We start from the raw sequence: 17600 nt of genomic DNA on the forward strand, positions 1-17600 counted from the left end.
GTTTCTCTGAGACTGAAGTTTCCAAAATCTTGAACATGAGCTGATTTCCTGAGTAGTCCCACTTCCTGTCTTCTGGTGGTCTTTCTGTCTGAATGAGATGCTATGGGAGCTCAAAAGTCCTCCCAACAGCTGCACCACTATTTTTATGCAAACTCATGGCCTAGAGATAAGGAGAGGTCTGCTCTCCTCTCTGGGTAAAAAAAATCTGAACTCTAAAATGGCCAATTAGATTAAACGTCCCTTCTGGAACGAACTAACAACTAAATGGAATTTGTATTATGTAAAGAAGAACAAGTTAGATTTTGTTTAAGATAACTTCGGAATCCATTTCTTCCTTGAAACAATTGAGCAAGACTCCAGAAGTAAATATTTCAGGTACTGACAGAACATATAAGACACGAAAGAGAGAATTGAGATTTTATTGAGAAAGTACACGCTGGACATATTTTTAAAGCTAGATATCTGATCAATATCTCTGAGAGTAGAATGGCAGGGAAAAAAAGGGGGTTGGTGGGTGTAAATTCAACCAGATCTTCAACATGCTTTGTTTACAGAGATTGCAGGCTTCCCTTGTGGCTGAGCTGTAAAGACACCGCCTGCCAATGCAGGAGACATGGGTTTGATTCCTGGGTTAGGAAGATCCCTTGGAGTAGGAAATGTTAACCCGCTCCAGTATTCTTGTTTGGGAAATCCCGTGGACAGAGGAGCCTGGGGGGGCTACAATCCTTAGGGTCACAAGAGTCAGACACGACTAAACAACAACTCCATTAACAATATAGAGGTTACAGTAGTTGATCATAATAGTACTCTGATAGGCTTACTCGTTGGTCAGTTGCAACATTTCCTCCACATATAATACTTAACATTAATGAGCTGTCACACTATCTTTATAAAGACACTAGAAGTAATATTATTCTTCCCATTTCACTGGTGAGGAGACTAGGATCCATCACCAACACAAAGGCCACCTAACTGAATATTGGTTAGTTTAGTTCAGTTCAGTTCAGTCATTCAGTCGTGTCTGACTCTTTGCGACCCCGTGAATCACAGCATGCCAGGCCTCCCTGTCCATCACCAGCTCCCAGAGTTCACTCAGACTCACGTCCATCGAGTCGGTGATGCCATCCAGCCATCTCATCCTTTGTCGTCCCCTTCTCCTCCTGCCCCCAGTCCCTCCCAGCATCAGAGTCTTTCCCAGTGAGTCAACTCTTCACATGAGGTGGCCAAAGTATTGGAGTTTCAGCTTTAGCATCATTCCTTCCAAAGAACACCCAGGACTGATCTCCTTTAGAATGAACTGGTTGGATCTCCTTGCAGTCCAAGGGACTCTCAAGAGTCTTCTCCAACACCACAGCTCAAAAGCATCAATTCTTCATCACTCAGCTTTCTTCACAGTCCAACTCTCACATCCATATATGACCACAGGAAAAACCATAGCCTTGATTAGATGGACCTTTGTTGGCAAAGTAATGTCTCTGCTTTTGAATATGCTATCTAGGTTGGTTAAACTATATGCAAACCCAGACCTTTGCTTCCTAAGAGAGAACTCTACTACAACATAACATTTTTCATAACTATTGATATATATTGAATATAAAGGTTGTAACTATCACTCTCATGAGGCTCCTTGTAAATTTCAAATATGCATTTGTAATGAATTTGATCTTCACATACTCTTAATATAAATCTGAAGGTGTGGACAAAGAGTGTCTCCCTGTTACTCAATTCGATGACTCAACAATAACCCATGGCTGTAAAGTCTGAGCAAGCAAGTCTTTGAGATGGTGGAGAGGTCAGACAGGGCCTGAGAAGTTATGTAAATCAAGCTAGTGATCTGGAATTATTGGCTAAACTCTAATTCATTAGAGGAGAATAAGCAATATCTATAAACATGTGAGGTTTCCAAGGATAATTCAATTGAGATTTGAGCACCAGAGAGTTTGAATGTTCAGGAAAATATATACAGTATACTGGAGAATTAAATTAAAAAGAATGATTGACCTGAAGGAAACTGAACCAAAAGTTGCCTGGGACAGTACCTGTGTTTGGAAATCTGGCCCAGGAAGATCAGTTTATGCAAGCATGTTGATTTTGAGAAAAGGAAAGCAGTGGAGCATATTCCTAGATGCTCCCTCTCCACCATTCCCCAGAGTCCTCATCTTGTTCTCTAAGTTCTCAGAAAAGAAAGACAGGAGACTCTCATTCTCACCCTGGTGTTATCAGTGAGGAAATACAAGCCATCAGTGCAGAAAACCAAGAGGATGAACAGGAAGATCAAACCTCTGAGTGCACACCCAGCTGGTCTCCTGTCCAAGTCCATCTTAATAAATGTGGGGCAATGATTATCCTTCTTTTTGAATTGTCAGCTTGTATTGCTGGTTTAGATGTTTGCAAGATAAAGGGTGGTTGATCTCTCAGCCTAAAGAGTCAAAGAGCAGAGAATTCCTATCTGATCTTTTGACCTTGCTTTGTTGTCCAAGATGGAATTGTATGATAGCAAGGCTAGGATTGTGGGCTTGCAAACCTGTACCAGACCTCATGCTCAGAAGGACCCTCTGCTTGATTACAGGCTCTGCTGTCACCATCTCAAAAATTTTATATTAATAATTGTTTCTTGGAAAGGGTGTTTTGTAAGTGGTATCCAGTGAGATAATGCAGAATATGTGTGAACAGAGGAGACACACACAGTGAGTATCCTCTAACATTTGTTACCTCATCCATGTATCAATTTTGTGACCCATGATGTATGGAATTCAGAGATACTCAAAGAGAGTACAAGGTAAGCAAGTGGCTTGAATGTGCATGAATCAAGAAGTAAAATAGAAACAGTTGAGCTAGTTTTGTGCAGCACATCTACTGTTCTGGTAGGAATAAACTGTATATGCATATATGAGCAATGAAATACTCGTTATATGATTTTGTGCATACTAGTCAAATTCATTCTTATTTGTTGTTGTTCAGTCACTAAGTCATATCTGACTCTTAGCAACCCCGTGGACTGCAGCACACCAGATTCCCCTGTCCCTCACTATCTCCCCGATTTTGCTCAGACTCATGTCCACTGAGTTGGTGATGCTATCTAACCATCTCATCCTCTGCCACCCCCTTCTCCTTTTGCCTTCAACCTTCCCCAGTATCAAGGTCTTTTCTAGTGAGTCAGTTCTTTGCATCAGGTGGCCAAAATATTGGAGCTTCAGCTTTAGCATCAGTCCTTACAATGAATTCAAGGATTGATTTCCTTGAGGATTTATTGGTTTGATCTCCTTGATGTTCAAGAGACTCTCAAGAGTCTTCTCCAGCACCAATTTAAAAGCATCAATTCCTCGGCGCTCAGCCTTCTTTATGGTCCAACTCTCAATGCCATACATGACTACTGGAAAAACCATAGGTTTGACTATATGGACCTTTGTTAGCAAAATAAAAAAATTATAAAATTCTCATATTTGCATTGAAAACTGGCATCACACAGTATAAAGATGAATGGTAAAATCCATGCTAATTGTTTATGTTTTTACATATTCTTTACCTGGAGTGACATTAAATCACAAACAACAAAGTAATCGATTGAGACAGTGAGTCTGTAAAAGAAAGAAAATGGCTTTATATCTTGGGGTGTCATTCATGACACTTTTCTCCTGCTTTTTGAACAAGAGGCCCTTCATTTTTATTTTGCACTGGGTCTGCTCAGTAGCTGGCCCTAGTTAACAGTGTCCACGTGCCTGAAAGCAAGAGGGTTTCTGAGGCAACCCTTCCTTATTGGGGCTCATCCCCATGTGTCTTGAGTCACACTGAGATCTGGGAACTTTTGGGGTGTTTGGGAAAATGAGACTGATGATCCTCCTCCTGCTTTGAAGCAACTGGACCCATCACACCTGTTCCTTCATTCCCAAGCCTCCCTCCCTTTGGCTGGGTCAGATTACTTTCCTTGTGTTCTCGGAGTCCTCAGCGGGCTTCACTACATCATTTCTTACTCCATGCTGACTGTTCCTGCATTTTCCCTTCCTCACTGGACCATTGAGTAGCTCTTGGATGATGAACCTGTGTCATTCATCCTGGCCCATCCAGACCCTGAACATGGTGTCTTGTGGATGGCAGCCGATCACCAACATCGTTAATTGCATCTTGTTCTCCCAATACCCACCTCCTCACCCACCTGCATGCATCTCCTGCACATATATAGTAAAATCCATCCTCCCCTCATCCCTGATTGCAGAGGAGAGTACTGTCTTTTCCTTATCCTGTTGCACTAAATGCAGGGCAAATAATCTGATCCTACATAAGAAACAGGTAGCCGATTCATAATGTTGTAATAGTCTTAGGTGGATGGCATAGGGACTTGGCCATACATATACATGTATCCATTCTCCCCCAAACTCTCCTCCCATTCAGGCTGCCACATAACATTGAGCAGAATTCCCTACGTTATCTAGTAAGTCCTTGTTGGTTATCCATTTTAAATACACCTGTGCATACATGTCCATCCCAAACTCCCTAATTATCCCTTCCCCAGTCCTTCCCTGATTCTTTTATTTATTTATTGTATTTTTTATTCTGTCTTCTCTCAGGTGAAGAGCTGCTTGCTTAATTACACTAAGGAGCCGTAAGCATCACTGTCCAGGAACACACCTGAGCCACTGATGGCCAGATGTTCCTGGTCTCTTGAAATTCTACTTCTCAGAGGAAAGCATTTTGGGGAGAGATTCTTTATCCCTCAATATTTATCCAGCACCTGCTCTGAGGATAGAAGGATGAGTCCATGTCTTGCCCTTAAGAAAACTCAACCTTTCATAGAATATCAGCCCAAGGTACCAACTTATTTCAGCAAGGGGAGGACGGGCTTCTTATATGCAACATTTGGATTCATGTTGCAAACTGTGTGAAATTAATATTTCAAGCTCAGTGTGTGTGTGCGTGTGTGCACGCACACACGTTCCTGAGAGCTGACAAACAGAGATTGGAAAAAGATAAGGCGACAGTGACCATTAATGAGTCAGTAACTGGTGGTGGCAGTAACTTCCAGAACTGGACACAGAAGCAGATGCTAATTTTAGGTTCCACCTTGTTTTATTGCAGCCTCTTTGCAGAAGAGCATCGACTTGAATCATGGGCCTTCTTTTTTGGCTTTTGTTTTCCTTATCTGTAAGTCATCTCTGGAACAAAAAATATTTAAGACCCATCTCAAAAATGTTTTCCAGGATGCCACTTCTCCATGACTGGTCTGCTCCTGACAAACACAAAGAAGCTCCTTATTTTATTAGTCACTTATTCGGTTGCTTAGTCCTCTCCAGGGAAGTTCTGAGAAGGACAGGTACTCCTGAGGGCCCTTTTTGGCTGTATGAAGAGAAACTTCTCGGCAGAGTCTGTTCTGTGTACACTCACCATTCCTATAATGGAATGCCAGCTATGTTGCCTGAAGCAACCTGACACTTGCAACAATATGTGTATTCATTGGTGTATGAAACAGGGAAACAGCCCAGGCTTTGTGATCTCTTGATCCCAAGCACTTCATCCCTCTCCACACATCACCCTCTGCCCCCAGAAAATGCGTTTTATGGCACATTTTGTGGCAAGATTTATGGCAATTATCACCCAAATCCGTAATTAGCAAGTGGTAACAGATAGGCAGATACATCCACTTACAGTGACATCTCTGACAGATTGACAACCCCCACCACCACCCCTTGCAAAATGCCTGCGAGGCTTCTCCTTTCCAACGTGACCACGCTCAAACACAGGGCTGGCAAGCCTAGTCTCGTGCTCAGAGAGGGGGAGGGGGCTATAAAAGTGACATGTTCCCACAAGCATGGCAGAGCCCGCGCATAAGCCATTTGGCTTTGCAATTAAAAACAGGTTTGGCTTCCCTCTGCATCAGTAAGACGACGTGAAAGCAACATTCATCCTGAAAATGTTCGCTTGTGAATTCAAATGAACTGTGAGTCTTGGGTTTCTCTTTGTTTGCATGTGCATGCCTTGAGAGTGAATTTTCGGAAGGGTTCAGTGTGTTTCTGTCCAGGGCGATGCGTGGATGCCTATGCCTTGAATCACTGCTACCAGATTGGTCTCGGGGACACTTTCCACTCTTGTGTCCCTGACTGTGACGTGCTTCACGTTTCAGATTCATTCCATCAGGCTTTTGACTACAGGTTAATTTCCTCTTCAAGCCTGACCCTTTTGCCTTAGGAAATGATCATTCACTCGAAAGACCTGCCTGAAAAATGGACTCTCACAGATTGGACCTGAGTTTCCAAGATACTGAAAAACATAAATAGGGTTACTGTGGGCAAGTGTAGTAAACTTGACTACAACGATCCTTAATTGTATCTTTATCATTGTCTTTCTCATAGGACACATTAAACTATCAGATCCCATGATAACTGGGAGAAATCTCTGCTTTACAGCTGAAATCCTTCACCTCACTATGCAATGACGAGCTTAGACATATCCTATGAAAGCCAAGCCCAGTTGCAGTTGAAATCACCCATTTCCTACAAGGCAGTTTCCTGCAGCATTCCTTTCTCTTACTCAGCTGGACAGAAAGAAACACTGTCCTTATTTGAATATTTACTGTTGAAAGTTCCAGAGTTATGCCAGAGATGAAATTGAAAAATAGTCAGACCTAAACCAAGAGTCATGTGTCGAAAACCTGTCAGAACCCAGGCCACTCTGACATGAAGTGGTCTTAGCACTAGACCCTGAGGGTCACTGGCCCTCAGGCACATCCCCTGAAGTACACGGAAAGTTCTGTAAGAAGACGTGTGCTAAGAGTCTCTCTTTTGCAGTAATGATGGTGATGATCAGAATTAATTTAAAGAGAGGTGGACATCAAAGACCAATTCATTTCAGTGCATCATCCTGGATCTAAAACTCATCATAGAAGGACTCCATCCCTATTTAATTTTGGAAAGCCTCACCAAACTCCACTTAAGAAATTTTAGTTTATTCATGCTTCTTTGGACATAATGATCTTATCTCATGCTCTTACCCTCAAAAGTGTTCGAAAGTGAATAATTATTAAAATGTAGACTTTTTATTGCATCATTTGAAATCCATAATTTTGAGACAAATATAAAAGATTTTTATAATGTGTAAAGTAAAAATGTTATCATTGTAGAGTAAATAGCATATACTAATATGCCTGACATTTTGTGTGGTTGCATTGAAAAATTCAAAAACTTGTTAACTGATTTTGTCATATAGTTTACCTTTATATAAAAATACAGATGCCTGCACACAATTTTATATTTCTCAAAAAATAGATGTTTTCTTGCTTTTGATCCATGCACTCAGGAAAAGTACATTTTTCTAAATATGAATTTTCATTGTTGCTTTGATAAAGAAAATGAGTTCCCCCAATTCACAAGTTATTAAGCATAAATAAATGTTTTCCATTTTTATTCATTCCATATATTAGAGATTTTTCACTGACTTGGGCTCCCATTGGTGCACTCTGTATTTTATAACTTTATACGTAAAAGATGAAGTAGAAGGAAAGACTTTAAATTCAGTCCAACTAAGACAGGAATAAAATCAACACTAAATGTCACAAAATAACACTACAATTTTATTTTTAAAAATCATACACATAAAAATAAAGAAAATATACATATGCATGATAATAAAAATAATTTAGCAAATCTTTATGAAACTTGAGTCTTCCCCTCTCCTTGTCAAAATATGGCTTCTTCTTGAAAACATTGTTTAATGAGCAAAGAACTGGTATCAATTAATTTAATATTGATTGGAGCAGGAAGAAAGTCTATGATTTTTATAAGCTTATAAATTTTAGTAGAGAAGCTACTTCATATGAGTCTATTCTTTATTAATTTGGTGTTAATAGCTCCATTTCCTCATGGTTATGTATCTGAAGTGCTGTAAAAATGAGTAAGGAATAAAGGGAGTTATTAGGGCTTTAAACTCAAGTTTTCAAATGCCCAATAAATGATGTGATTAAGTCATTAGAGGACATTATTGAGTTAGAGAAGGGTTAAATAATGACGTATTCGAAACTCATTTGGAATTGCAATAATTAATTTTTGTCAGTGTTTTGGCAGGCCAAAGGTAAGGAACTGCTTCTAGAAGTGGGTTGAAGAATCAGAAAATTACTAATGAAAAGTCTCAGATCGTAATCACGAGCTTACAGTATTTCAGTAAATGAAATACCCTCCACGTAAAGGAAAGATGTACACAAATCATTATATTGTTATTGTCATTTGGCATGTGCCTGCATAGAAAAATCCCAGTGCTGAATTTATACTCAGCAACTATCACTCCATAGTCATTTCTAAAAGTTTTCTAAAGTTTGTTCTTGTTTCATTTTGTTTTTTGAAGCCACACAATCATTCTTATAACTTGGAGAATTTATTTTCCCAGACCGACCGCACACCACACTTCTGAGGAGGCTTTCTTTATGGAAACGAAAGGAAAGCACCTGCATATTGGAACCACAACTCTTCAACAGCTTATGTAACCCCAAACATGAAGAAACAGGCAAGGCCTCCCATTTTCTCCCTGTGGTTTAAAGCCAGGAGGAGAGTGAAACCATGTCTCTCCGCTTTGTGCGCTTGCTTATATACATCCTGCAAAAACATGGCTAAGAGCACAGACTTCCCACATGGGTGTGTTTTGGAAGTCGCTAGTAAAAATGATTTTAAAACATGTAGAAACTGCCAAGCTCTGAGAATATGCTTATTAAAGACTCATAAAACTGTGACAATTGAGAAGAAAACAGCCAGTCAACTTTTTCTGTGTGCTTTAAAGAAGTCGGTTTAGTCTTCTCTCCACCTGGGCTTGGCTGTGGTGAACTCAGGCAAGAAAAACAAGCTTGGCCATGATTTCACAATAGAGCGCTAAGGAGGGAGAAACAGCAGTTCAATATTCATGAAGTCACCCAACAAGGCAGAGACATGTCTATCTTGCACTGTAGTAATTCTAGATTTTCATGAGGGGTTAAAAATTCTGTAAACACACTTTCCAGACAGCATCCATGGTCTCACTGATAAGCTAAGCATCAGCACTACCAAATGAAATTTAAAACGGCCATCGAGTCTGTTTCTGCCCATATGTCTGGTGAAATGAAAGTCACTCAGTTGTGTCCCACTCTTTGCTACCCCATGGACTAAACAGTCCATGGAATTCTCCAGGCCAGAATACTGGAGTGGGCAGCCTTTCCCTTCTCCAGGGGATCTTCCCAACCCAGGGATTGAACCCAGGTCTCCCACACTGCAGGAGGATTCTTTACCAGCTGAGCCACAAAGTAAGCCCAAGAATACTGGAGTGGGTAGCCTATCCCTTCTCCAGCGGATCTTCCTGACCCAGAAGTCAAACCAGGGTCTCCTGCATTGCAGGCAGATTCTTTACCAACTGAGCTATCATCTGGACCAGGAGGCAAAAGACTGAGTGAAATTGGTCATTTTAGCATCCAATCTGGGACTATTTCATCTATAGTAACAGCACTGAGTGTGTGATCAGTTGCTCAGTCATATCTGACTCTTTGTGACTGCATGGACTATATAGTCTGCCAGGCTCCTCTCTCCATGGGATTCTCCAGGTAAGAATACTGGAGTGAGTTGCCATTCCCTACCCTTTTCTCCTCCAGGAGATCTTCCCGACCTAGGGATCAAACCCGTATCTCTTGAATGTCCCATATCGGCAGGCAGAATCTTTATCACTGCTACCAAGCTGTAGGGAGAATCAAATTTGCATGGTTGTAGAGTTCCTGATGCTGTCAACTGATATCCTTCTAAGAAGTGGGTGTCCCTGATAGCTCAGTTGGTAGAGAATCCACCTGCAATGCAGGAGACAGCGATTTAATTCCTGGGTCGGGAAGATCCCCTGGAGAAGGGATAGGCTCCAGGATTCTCAGGCTTCCTTTTTGGCTCAGCTGGTAAAGAATCCTCCTGCAATGAGGGAGACCTGAGTTCAATCCCTGGGTTAGGAAGATCCCCTAGAGAGGAGAAAGGTTACCCACACCAATATTCTGGCCTAGAAATTTCCATGTAGTCCATGGAGTCTCAAAGAGTCAGACATGACTGACTTTCACTTTAAGAATTTATGGTTTTGCAATGACCATGAGGAAATAATTTTTTTCCAGTTTTAAAATGCATGTGTAGAACATTTAACTTTTTATTTAAAATTATTTTAAGTTGACTCAATTAATCACCTAAATTCTGCATGACTCTCTTTTCTGAGAATGTAGGAACCCTGGTCTATGCTCAGTAGCACTGTTTTCAAACCTGCTTAAGCCTAAGAATCTCCTGCTGCTGCTGCTGCTGCTAAGTCACTTCAGTCATGTCCGACTCTGTGCAACCCCATAGATGGCAGCCCACCAGGCTCCTCTGTCCCTGGGATTCTCCAGGCAAGAACACTGGAGTGGGTTGCCATTTCCTTCTCCAATGCATGAAAGTGAAAAGTGAAAGTGAAGTTGCTCAGTCGTGTCCAACTCCTAGTGACCCCATAGACTGCAGCCTACCAGGCTTCTCTGTCCATGGGATTTGCCAGGCAAGAGTACTGGAGTGGGGTGCCATTGCCTTCTCCGAAGAACCTCCTAGTACACTCATTAAAAATACATGTCCCTGAGCACAACCCTGGACCAATGAAATCAAACTCTCTAAAGAAAACTCCTAAATATGGGCATTTTTAAGTTTCCCAAGTGATGCTAATGTCAGGAAAGTTTGGGAAGCCCAGCTTAACCTGCCTAGATTACATATTGACAAACTAAATGCCCAAGAAGAATAGAGAGAGCAATCTGTACCATAAAGCCCCCAAAACATGGTGATGTCTTTCCTCAGAAACTTTCTGAGGTCTGGTATATAAGTTTAGATAACCAGTAGCTGGTGTCCAATTTGAACAGGAACAAACACACATACCTTAACATTTTTTTATTAACAGTCTCCAAAGCATTAGGGAAGTAGATAAGGTCAAAACTGTGAAATATAGCCATAAAAAATTGTTCAATAATGCGAAATGAAAGAGAAAAGTCATTCAATCATCCAAAGATAGCTGATTATCCAGGAGCTCCTCAGCATTTTACCAGATTCTACCCCACTGCAGTGAATTTAACAAGTCATAAAGATGTGAACCAAAGTAAAGAGTGTCTTCATGCAGACATTCAGGTAGGCATCTGTGTAGACATTCAAGAACACAACTTCTAAAGATAAAAGCTCGTAACTCATTTTGAATCAAGACAGATTCATGCAGTCACAAAATCACAGTGCTTTCTCTTTTTACTTCTGTATTGAAAATAATATTCATTTTGAAGTCAAGAAATGTCAGTAAGTAGAGCAACATGAAAATTATTTTTGTTTCACCTTTTGATTAAGAAAACTGCTCCCGACTTCCCCACACACCCCAATGATTAATAGCTGATCTTTTATTGAGAATATGAAGTCATCCAGGCTGCCTGGGTTTAAAAAACAAGCAAGTGAGGGGGGTGGGGAAAGCATTAGTTCAGTTGGGCCAGTTTGTTCAAACTCTGCGTGATATAAGCTCCTCTAATGTAATGTTTCTTATAGGTCAAATGTCCTTTCCCATCCCCTGTCTCCACCAAGCATGTCTACAGTTGAAGCAGTGGAGTGAAGATGAGCAAGCTTTTATTGCATCATGCAATTACTATTTTAGATATTTTTTCCAGAATAGTCTTAATAAGTTGCTACTACCTCTAATCATGGTAAAACTCTGTACCAAGAAGATAATAATATTTAATAAATCCGTGGCTTCATATCACCTTATTATGAAGAAATTGAGGCACAGTTGCCTGACTTGCACATGCCCACAAGTGCTGGACAAGGTTTTAGGATCAGTGAGGCTGGTGAATAATCCAGAAAGACCCAGTAGCCATCAGAGAGAGAAGAGTAATGACTGTAATTGTTAGTTTTATCTGTATATCCAATTAAATAATTGTCATTTTTGTAAAACTGCACAAGGGAAAAACCATGATGAATAATTGAACATGAAAGTAACAAAATGTAATTTCCACCTCCAGAAATTTCAGTGACTTTGACTTCAGTGGCAATCATACCGCAGATCTTTGCTTGCCCTTTCACTCAGCTTAAATGCCTCTAGAGGATCCTAATAGCTAGATGATATGTTTGCTTTGGAATCAGATACCTGGAATGTTTAGCAGATGACCTGAATGCTCAGTGATAAATTCAACCCTGTCTGTTTGCGTATTTGTTACCTCTGTGTTTGATTTCGTATTCCCACTCAAAGACTGGCTTTAAAATGAAAAGCTAGAGTCTAGAAATTTGTCTGGATGATGTTTATAGGTTGAAGTCAATGGCAGCGTCTTAATTCTGTTTCCAAAGGGAGATAAAAAGGAGATGTAGCTGCCTCTCCACTTATTTTCTTTCCCTCTAAACAGAAAGAACACTTGGAGACCTCCAGAGGGCCTCGTTGTGAAAATAAGATTTAACCCTCCAGCTGTGTCTGCCTCTGCCTCATTTACCCCGGATTTGGCTGCAGGAGAGTGGGAAGAGACAGAGGCCAAGCAGCTTCGTCTTCATCAGCTCACACCTCCCTATCCCCACCCTAACCAGGCTACCAGTGTGAGCCAGGCGGTGTCGTAAAACCCAGTGAGAATTTACAGGCAAGAGCGTAATTTCTCCTGGACTCCCAAGTAAAACAAACTAGGAATGGCTCCAACTGTGAACAGTGCTGTGTATGGAGACATCACATCACTAGGACAAGAGAAGGCTGAGTCAGACCCCGTGTCTCACACCACCAGGGCAGGGGAATTTTGAATCAAACCCCAGCCTCTCGACCTCTTTCTGTGGAGAGCAAGAAAGTCCAGAAAGTGGCAACCAGCAGCCCCTGGAAAAGAGAAATCCATCCAGAGTATAAGCCCACATGAAAAAGCTGGTCTAAGTGTTTCATCACTCAAGCATCAGACATCCACTGAGGACTGATCAATGTGAGCAGAGGACTGCTGGGAGGATAAAAATCAGTGTAAGTTACCAGCTTCAAGGAGCTTATAATCTCCATGAGTAGATGAGATTTAAACAAGAGAAAGTCTTCACCAAAACAAAAGTGACACACTTTTTTTGTACAACTTAAGTTGCATACTCAAAGTACAACTTAAAGGTGTACAACTTAAGTATAACTAATAGCAGTAAATACCTCCTGCAGGATTCTGAGAAAAGTGAGATCACAGTTTCCTGAGATGGCTGCGAAAAACAAACCATAGCTCGTCAGCACTTGAAGAACTGAGGAATTTTAGAGGTGGGACAGTATTTCTGAATAAGTTAAGAATTTGCCCAACATCTCGTTGTTCCTAACTCTCTTTAATTCACTTAAAATACTCTCTAACCAATGAAAAGCTTGGCAGATGGGGTCATCATCGTAGAGGAAGTGGCAACAGAAACAAATATTAAAAGGTGTGGTTTCTTTCTTTTGTTGAGGTTTTAGTTTGTTTAGTTCGATCTATGCCTTCCCTGTGGAAATGTTTGGAGCTGGATTTGCTGACTTCTATCTGAAGAATGAAGCGTGGGGTATTTAAGAAATCTCTGAGCACACTGAATAATTATGCTCTGTTTTTCTTTGTGTACCCTTCCCTTATTACAGTACTGGTAGTTCTAACAAGTCAGCACGGATTTGCAAAAACAAAGTTAATGAAGAAGTGAAGGCTACGTTTGACCTGTCATTTAAAAAAAAAAAAAAAAACTTCCTTTGTTATGTCTAGCCATTTTAGCCCAAACTCTCTGCACAATTTGACCCCTGTTACTAACACTGATTTAATGTGTTCCGACAATTTATCCACCATACGTTTTTCACATTCAGCGCCGACAGGAATGTCTCTTTCATGCTTTGGCAGATAGAAACCTACAGTTTGGGAGCTGCCTACAATACATGGGTCGCCAAGGTCATTTCAGTGGCCATCACCACTCCATTACACAGGAGAGCTGACTTCCCATGATAAAGAAAAATACCAAGAGAAAGGAGGAACAAAGCAGTGAAGGATGGGGAAAGAAAGAGAGAAGGGAGAGAGGGAAGGAAGGAGGAAAGAAAAAGAAAGTAAGAGAGAGAAAAGAACGGTAAGTATGTATTGTTCCAGAATTCTGTCTTGGCTTGTCACAGTGCTCTTCCCTTGACTGAAATAATAGTGCAATAAAGTTAGAACATCAGTGACCTCAACAAGCCTCCCACCCACACAACCTTGCCACTCAAATGTCTTGCTCGTTTTTCTTGTTGCTTGATGATGATCAGTCTGTTAGTCAAGTCTCAGTTTGACTAACATTTTGCCATCAGCTACTAGTTGGTCAACCTCTATCCCACTAAACGGGAGCAATGAAATCGCCCTGAACACTTCGGTGACTTTTGCTGCTCTCTCAGGTTCAACCAGACAAGCCAGTTGATCAGTTGTCTGAGATCGAGGGTCCTTCTAGGACCATAGACTCTTTTTCTTTGTCCTTCCTTTTATAATGAAAGTGCTGCTTGGAATATGTTCTCTATTTAGCATTCCATCCGTTAAGACATGCATTAAAATATATGTTTGTGTTTTTTTTTCCTTCTTTACATGCAAAGGAGGACATTTCAGTAACTTATAAAGAAATGAGAAACCAAAACTGTGACTTAAAATAGAAATGCTGCAATTCATGGGGTCGCAAAGAGTCGGACACGACTGAGCAACTGAACTGAACTGAACTGAATACTAATTGACACTAGCATTTTGCTTACTTTATGCCAAGCACAGTTCTGAGAATCTCGCCCAGATGGACTTGTCATAAATCTGTAAGCTGGGTGCTATAATCACTCCCATTTTATAAACCAGTCCATTAAGACACAGAAGAGTTTATTGTTTTGCCCAAGGTCACGTAGCAGGTTAAGTGGCAAAGTCAGAACTGAGATCCAGGCAGCTGTATTCCAGATCTATATTCTTAATTCTATTGTTCCCCTGAAAACAAAACAGGAGCATTGCTTAATAAAGTCCTGTTCAGTCAGCATACTTTCACAGTCTGATCCAAGTAAAAAGTGTAAATACAAGGAGTCATGGAAAAAGTGACAGCTGGAGTTGAGAAGTGATTTTCCAAAATCTGTCATTAAATGCTGTGAATCTAAATTCATGGATCAAACTTTCTACATCTGAAGCCACGTGAGAATAAATATGCTAAATATCCAAGAAAGACAGAGCCCAGTTTCCTCATCCACGTCAGGGAAATAGCTGCCTGCCCTGTAGGGCTGCTGTGAGGATTAAGATAATGTGCGCAAAGCTCCCATCACAGAGGCCAATCCAGGATAGATGATTGAGAAGGCAAAGGTGCTGTTTACATCTGTTATCAAGTATTTTCCCTGCCTTCCTCCCTCTCAGATCCATCTTGCACCTCGGTGTCTACTCTCGCTTCAGAAAGCAAATCCAAGTTCCCACTCATCCATCAAGACAAACCACGATGCTGGGAAGTGACACCTTGAGCAGAACTCCAGTTGGGAAATAGCAAGTGCATAAACAGTACTCCCGGGACGTAATCATCAGCTTTCAAAGGAAGCATTTACAGCTGATGGTGAAAGTTGTTTTAGAAAGATCTGTTAGAGCAGATACAAAGATGGAAACTCGGATAGGCACGCTCATTGAAAGAAGAAAGTTACAGTCATGTAACTATAATTAGATAAGATCCATCCAAATACATTTATGATTCAGTAACATAACTCCATGTGTTTTGAGAACCAGGAGAGCACATTTCACTGCATATTCTTCTCCGCAGCATCCCGCCTCCCATCAGAGAAGGAGAGTAGGAGCTCAAAGCCTGTGAAGGAGTGTGGTTCCCAGACTTAACGTAGAAAGAAGCTGGGTTGAGGGCAACCGCTCACAACTCCAGGTGTTTGTCCTGCGGGCTCTGGTCCTGGTTTCTCTCTTCTACTTTTGAAATGAAGTTGGAGTCCTGCCGTCCATTGTCACTAGGTTCCAGGAGCAATCCAAAAGGCTGTTTTCTCAAATCATGTATGGAAGATGCAAATGGTAAAGGGTTATCACGCCTGATCTAATTCTTACATCCTGATTTCTGGCCACTGTGACCGTTTCCGACACTGAGAGAGGAGTTTCACTGACTAGTGGAGACCAGCATAGAAATGGTTGGCAGGGCACATGAGTGTATGTCTTTGTCTTTATTAGTGTATTTGTGAGTCTGAATCTGTACGTGTCTGTATATTGCATGCGTGCCCGGTCGTGTCTGACTCTTTGTGACCCCATGGACTGTAACCTGCCAGGCTCCTCTGTCCATGGAATTTTTCAGGCAAGAATGCTGGAGTGGGTTGCCATTTTCTCCTCCAGGGGATCTTCCTGACCCAGAGATCAAACCTGAGTCTCTTGTGTCTCTTGCACTGGCAGATGGGTTCTTTAGCACGAGTGCCACCCGGGAAGCCCATGTAGCTGCATCTGCTTGTGTCCAAATACATGTGTGTCCATCTGTATGTACGTCTGTGTCTGTCTGAGGATGTGTCCGTCTATACCTACACCCATGGGTCTGTGTATCTCTTCGTAAGTTGTGTGTATGTGTTCATGTATATCATACAGTGTGATTCTGCACATGTCTATATGTTTGTGTGCTTGCATGCTTGTACATATCTGTGTATGTGTCTGTATGAGCATGCATGTCTATGGGGGCATGCCTAGATTTTATAAAGAAATGAACACAAATGTGTGCTAGGAGGCAATGTTTCATTTTAAGGGACCTGCCCCCAGTGCACATTTGAACTGTGTTTTGGGTGCAAATGTTACCTGAGCAAGGTAGACAATAAGGGAAGAAGACGTGTGCCATAAATGAAACAGCCAAGGGCCCACTGTCTGATGCTTTCATGACTCTGCCTGACCCACGCTACTACTTGCCACACTGAACTGAGCACTTTCTTGCACTTTTTATTTATCTTATTTTTGGCTGCACTGGGTCTTCATAGCTATGAGCAGACTTCTCATAGTGGTGGCTTCTCTAGTTACAGAGCATGGCTCTAGGGCTCGAGAGCTCGAGGGCTCAGTAGTTGTGATACACGGGCTTAGTTGCCTTGTGACATGTAGTATCTTCCTGGATCAGGGATCGAACTTGTGTCCCTTGCATGGGTAGGCCGATTCTTAACCACTGGACCACCAGGGAAGCCTGTACTTGCACAGTTTTAAAGTGACCTGCCAAAGAGCACTTATCACTTGGGCCACAGGAGTTCTCACTTAAGAAAGGCAATACTCCAGGAGGATGGAAGAAAATCTTTCCATCTCCCTCTCATAGCATATAATATATGACAGGCCCTGAGCCCAAGAATTTTTTTGGGCTCCAAAATCATTGCAGATGGTGATTGCAGCCATGAAATTAAAAGACGCTTACTCCTTGGAAGGAAAGTTATGACCAACCTACATAGCATATTCAAAAGCAGAGATATTACTTTGTCAACAAAGGTCCATCTAGTCAAGGCTATGGTTTTTCCAGTGGTCATGTGTGGATGTGAGAGTTGGACTGTGAAGAAAGCCGAGTGCCAAAGAACTGATGCTTTTGAACTGTGGTGTTGGAGAAGACTCTTGTGAGTCCCTTGGACTGCAAGGAGGTCCAACCAGTCCATTCTGAAGGAGACCAGTCTTGGGTGTTCATTGGAAGGACTGATGCTAAAGCTGAAACTCCAATATTTTG

This window comes from Bos mutus, chromosome 13, assembly GCF_027580195.1.
Source record: "Bos mutus isolate GX-2022 chromosome 13, NWIPB_WYAK_1.1, whole genome shotgun sequence".
Taxonomy (NCBI): domain Eukaryota; kingdom Metazoa; phylum Chordata; class Mammalia; order Artiodactyla; family Bovidae; genus Bos; species Bos mutus.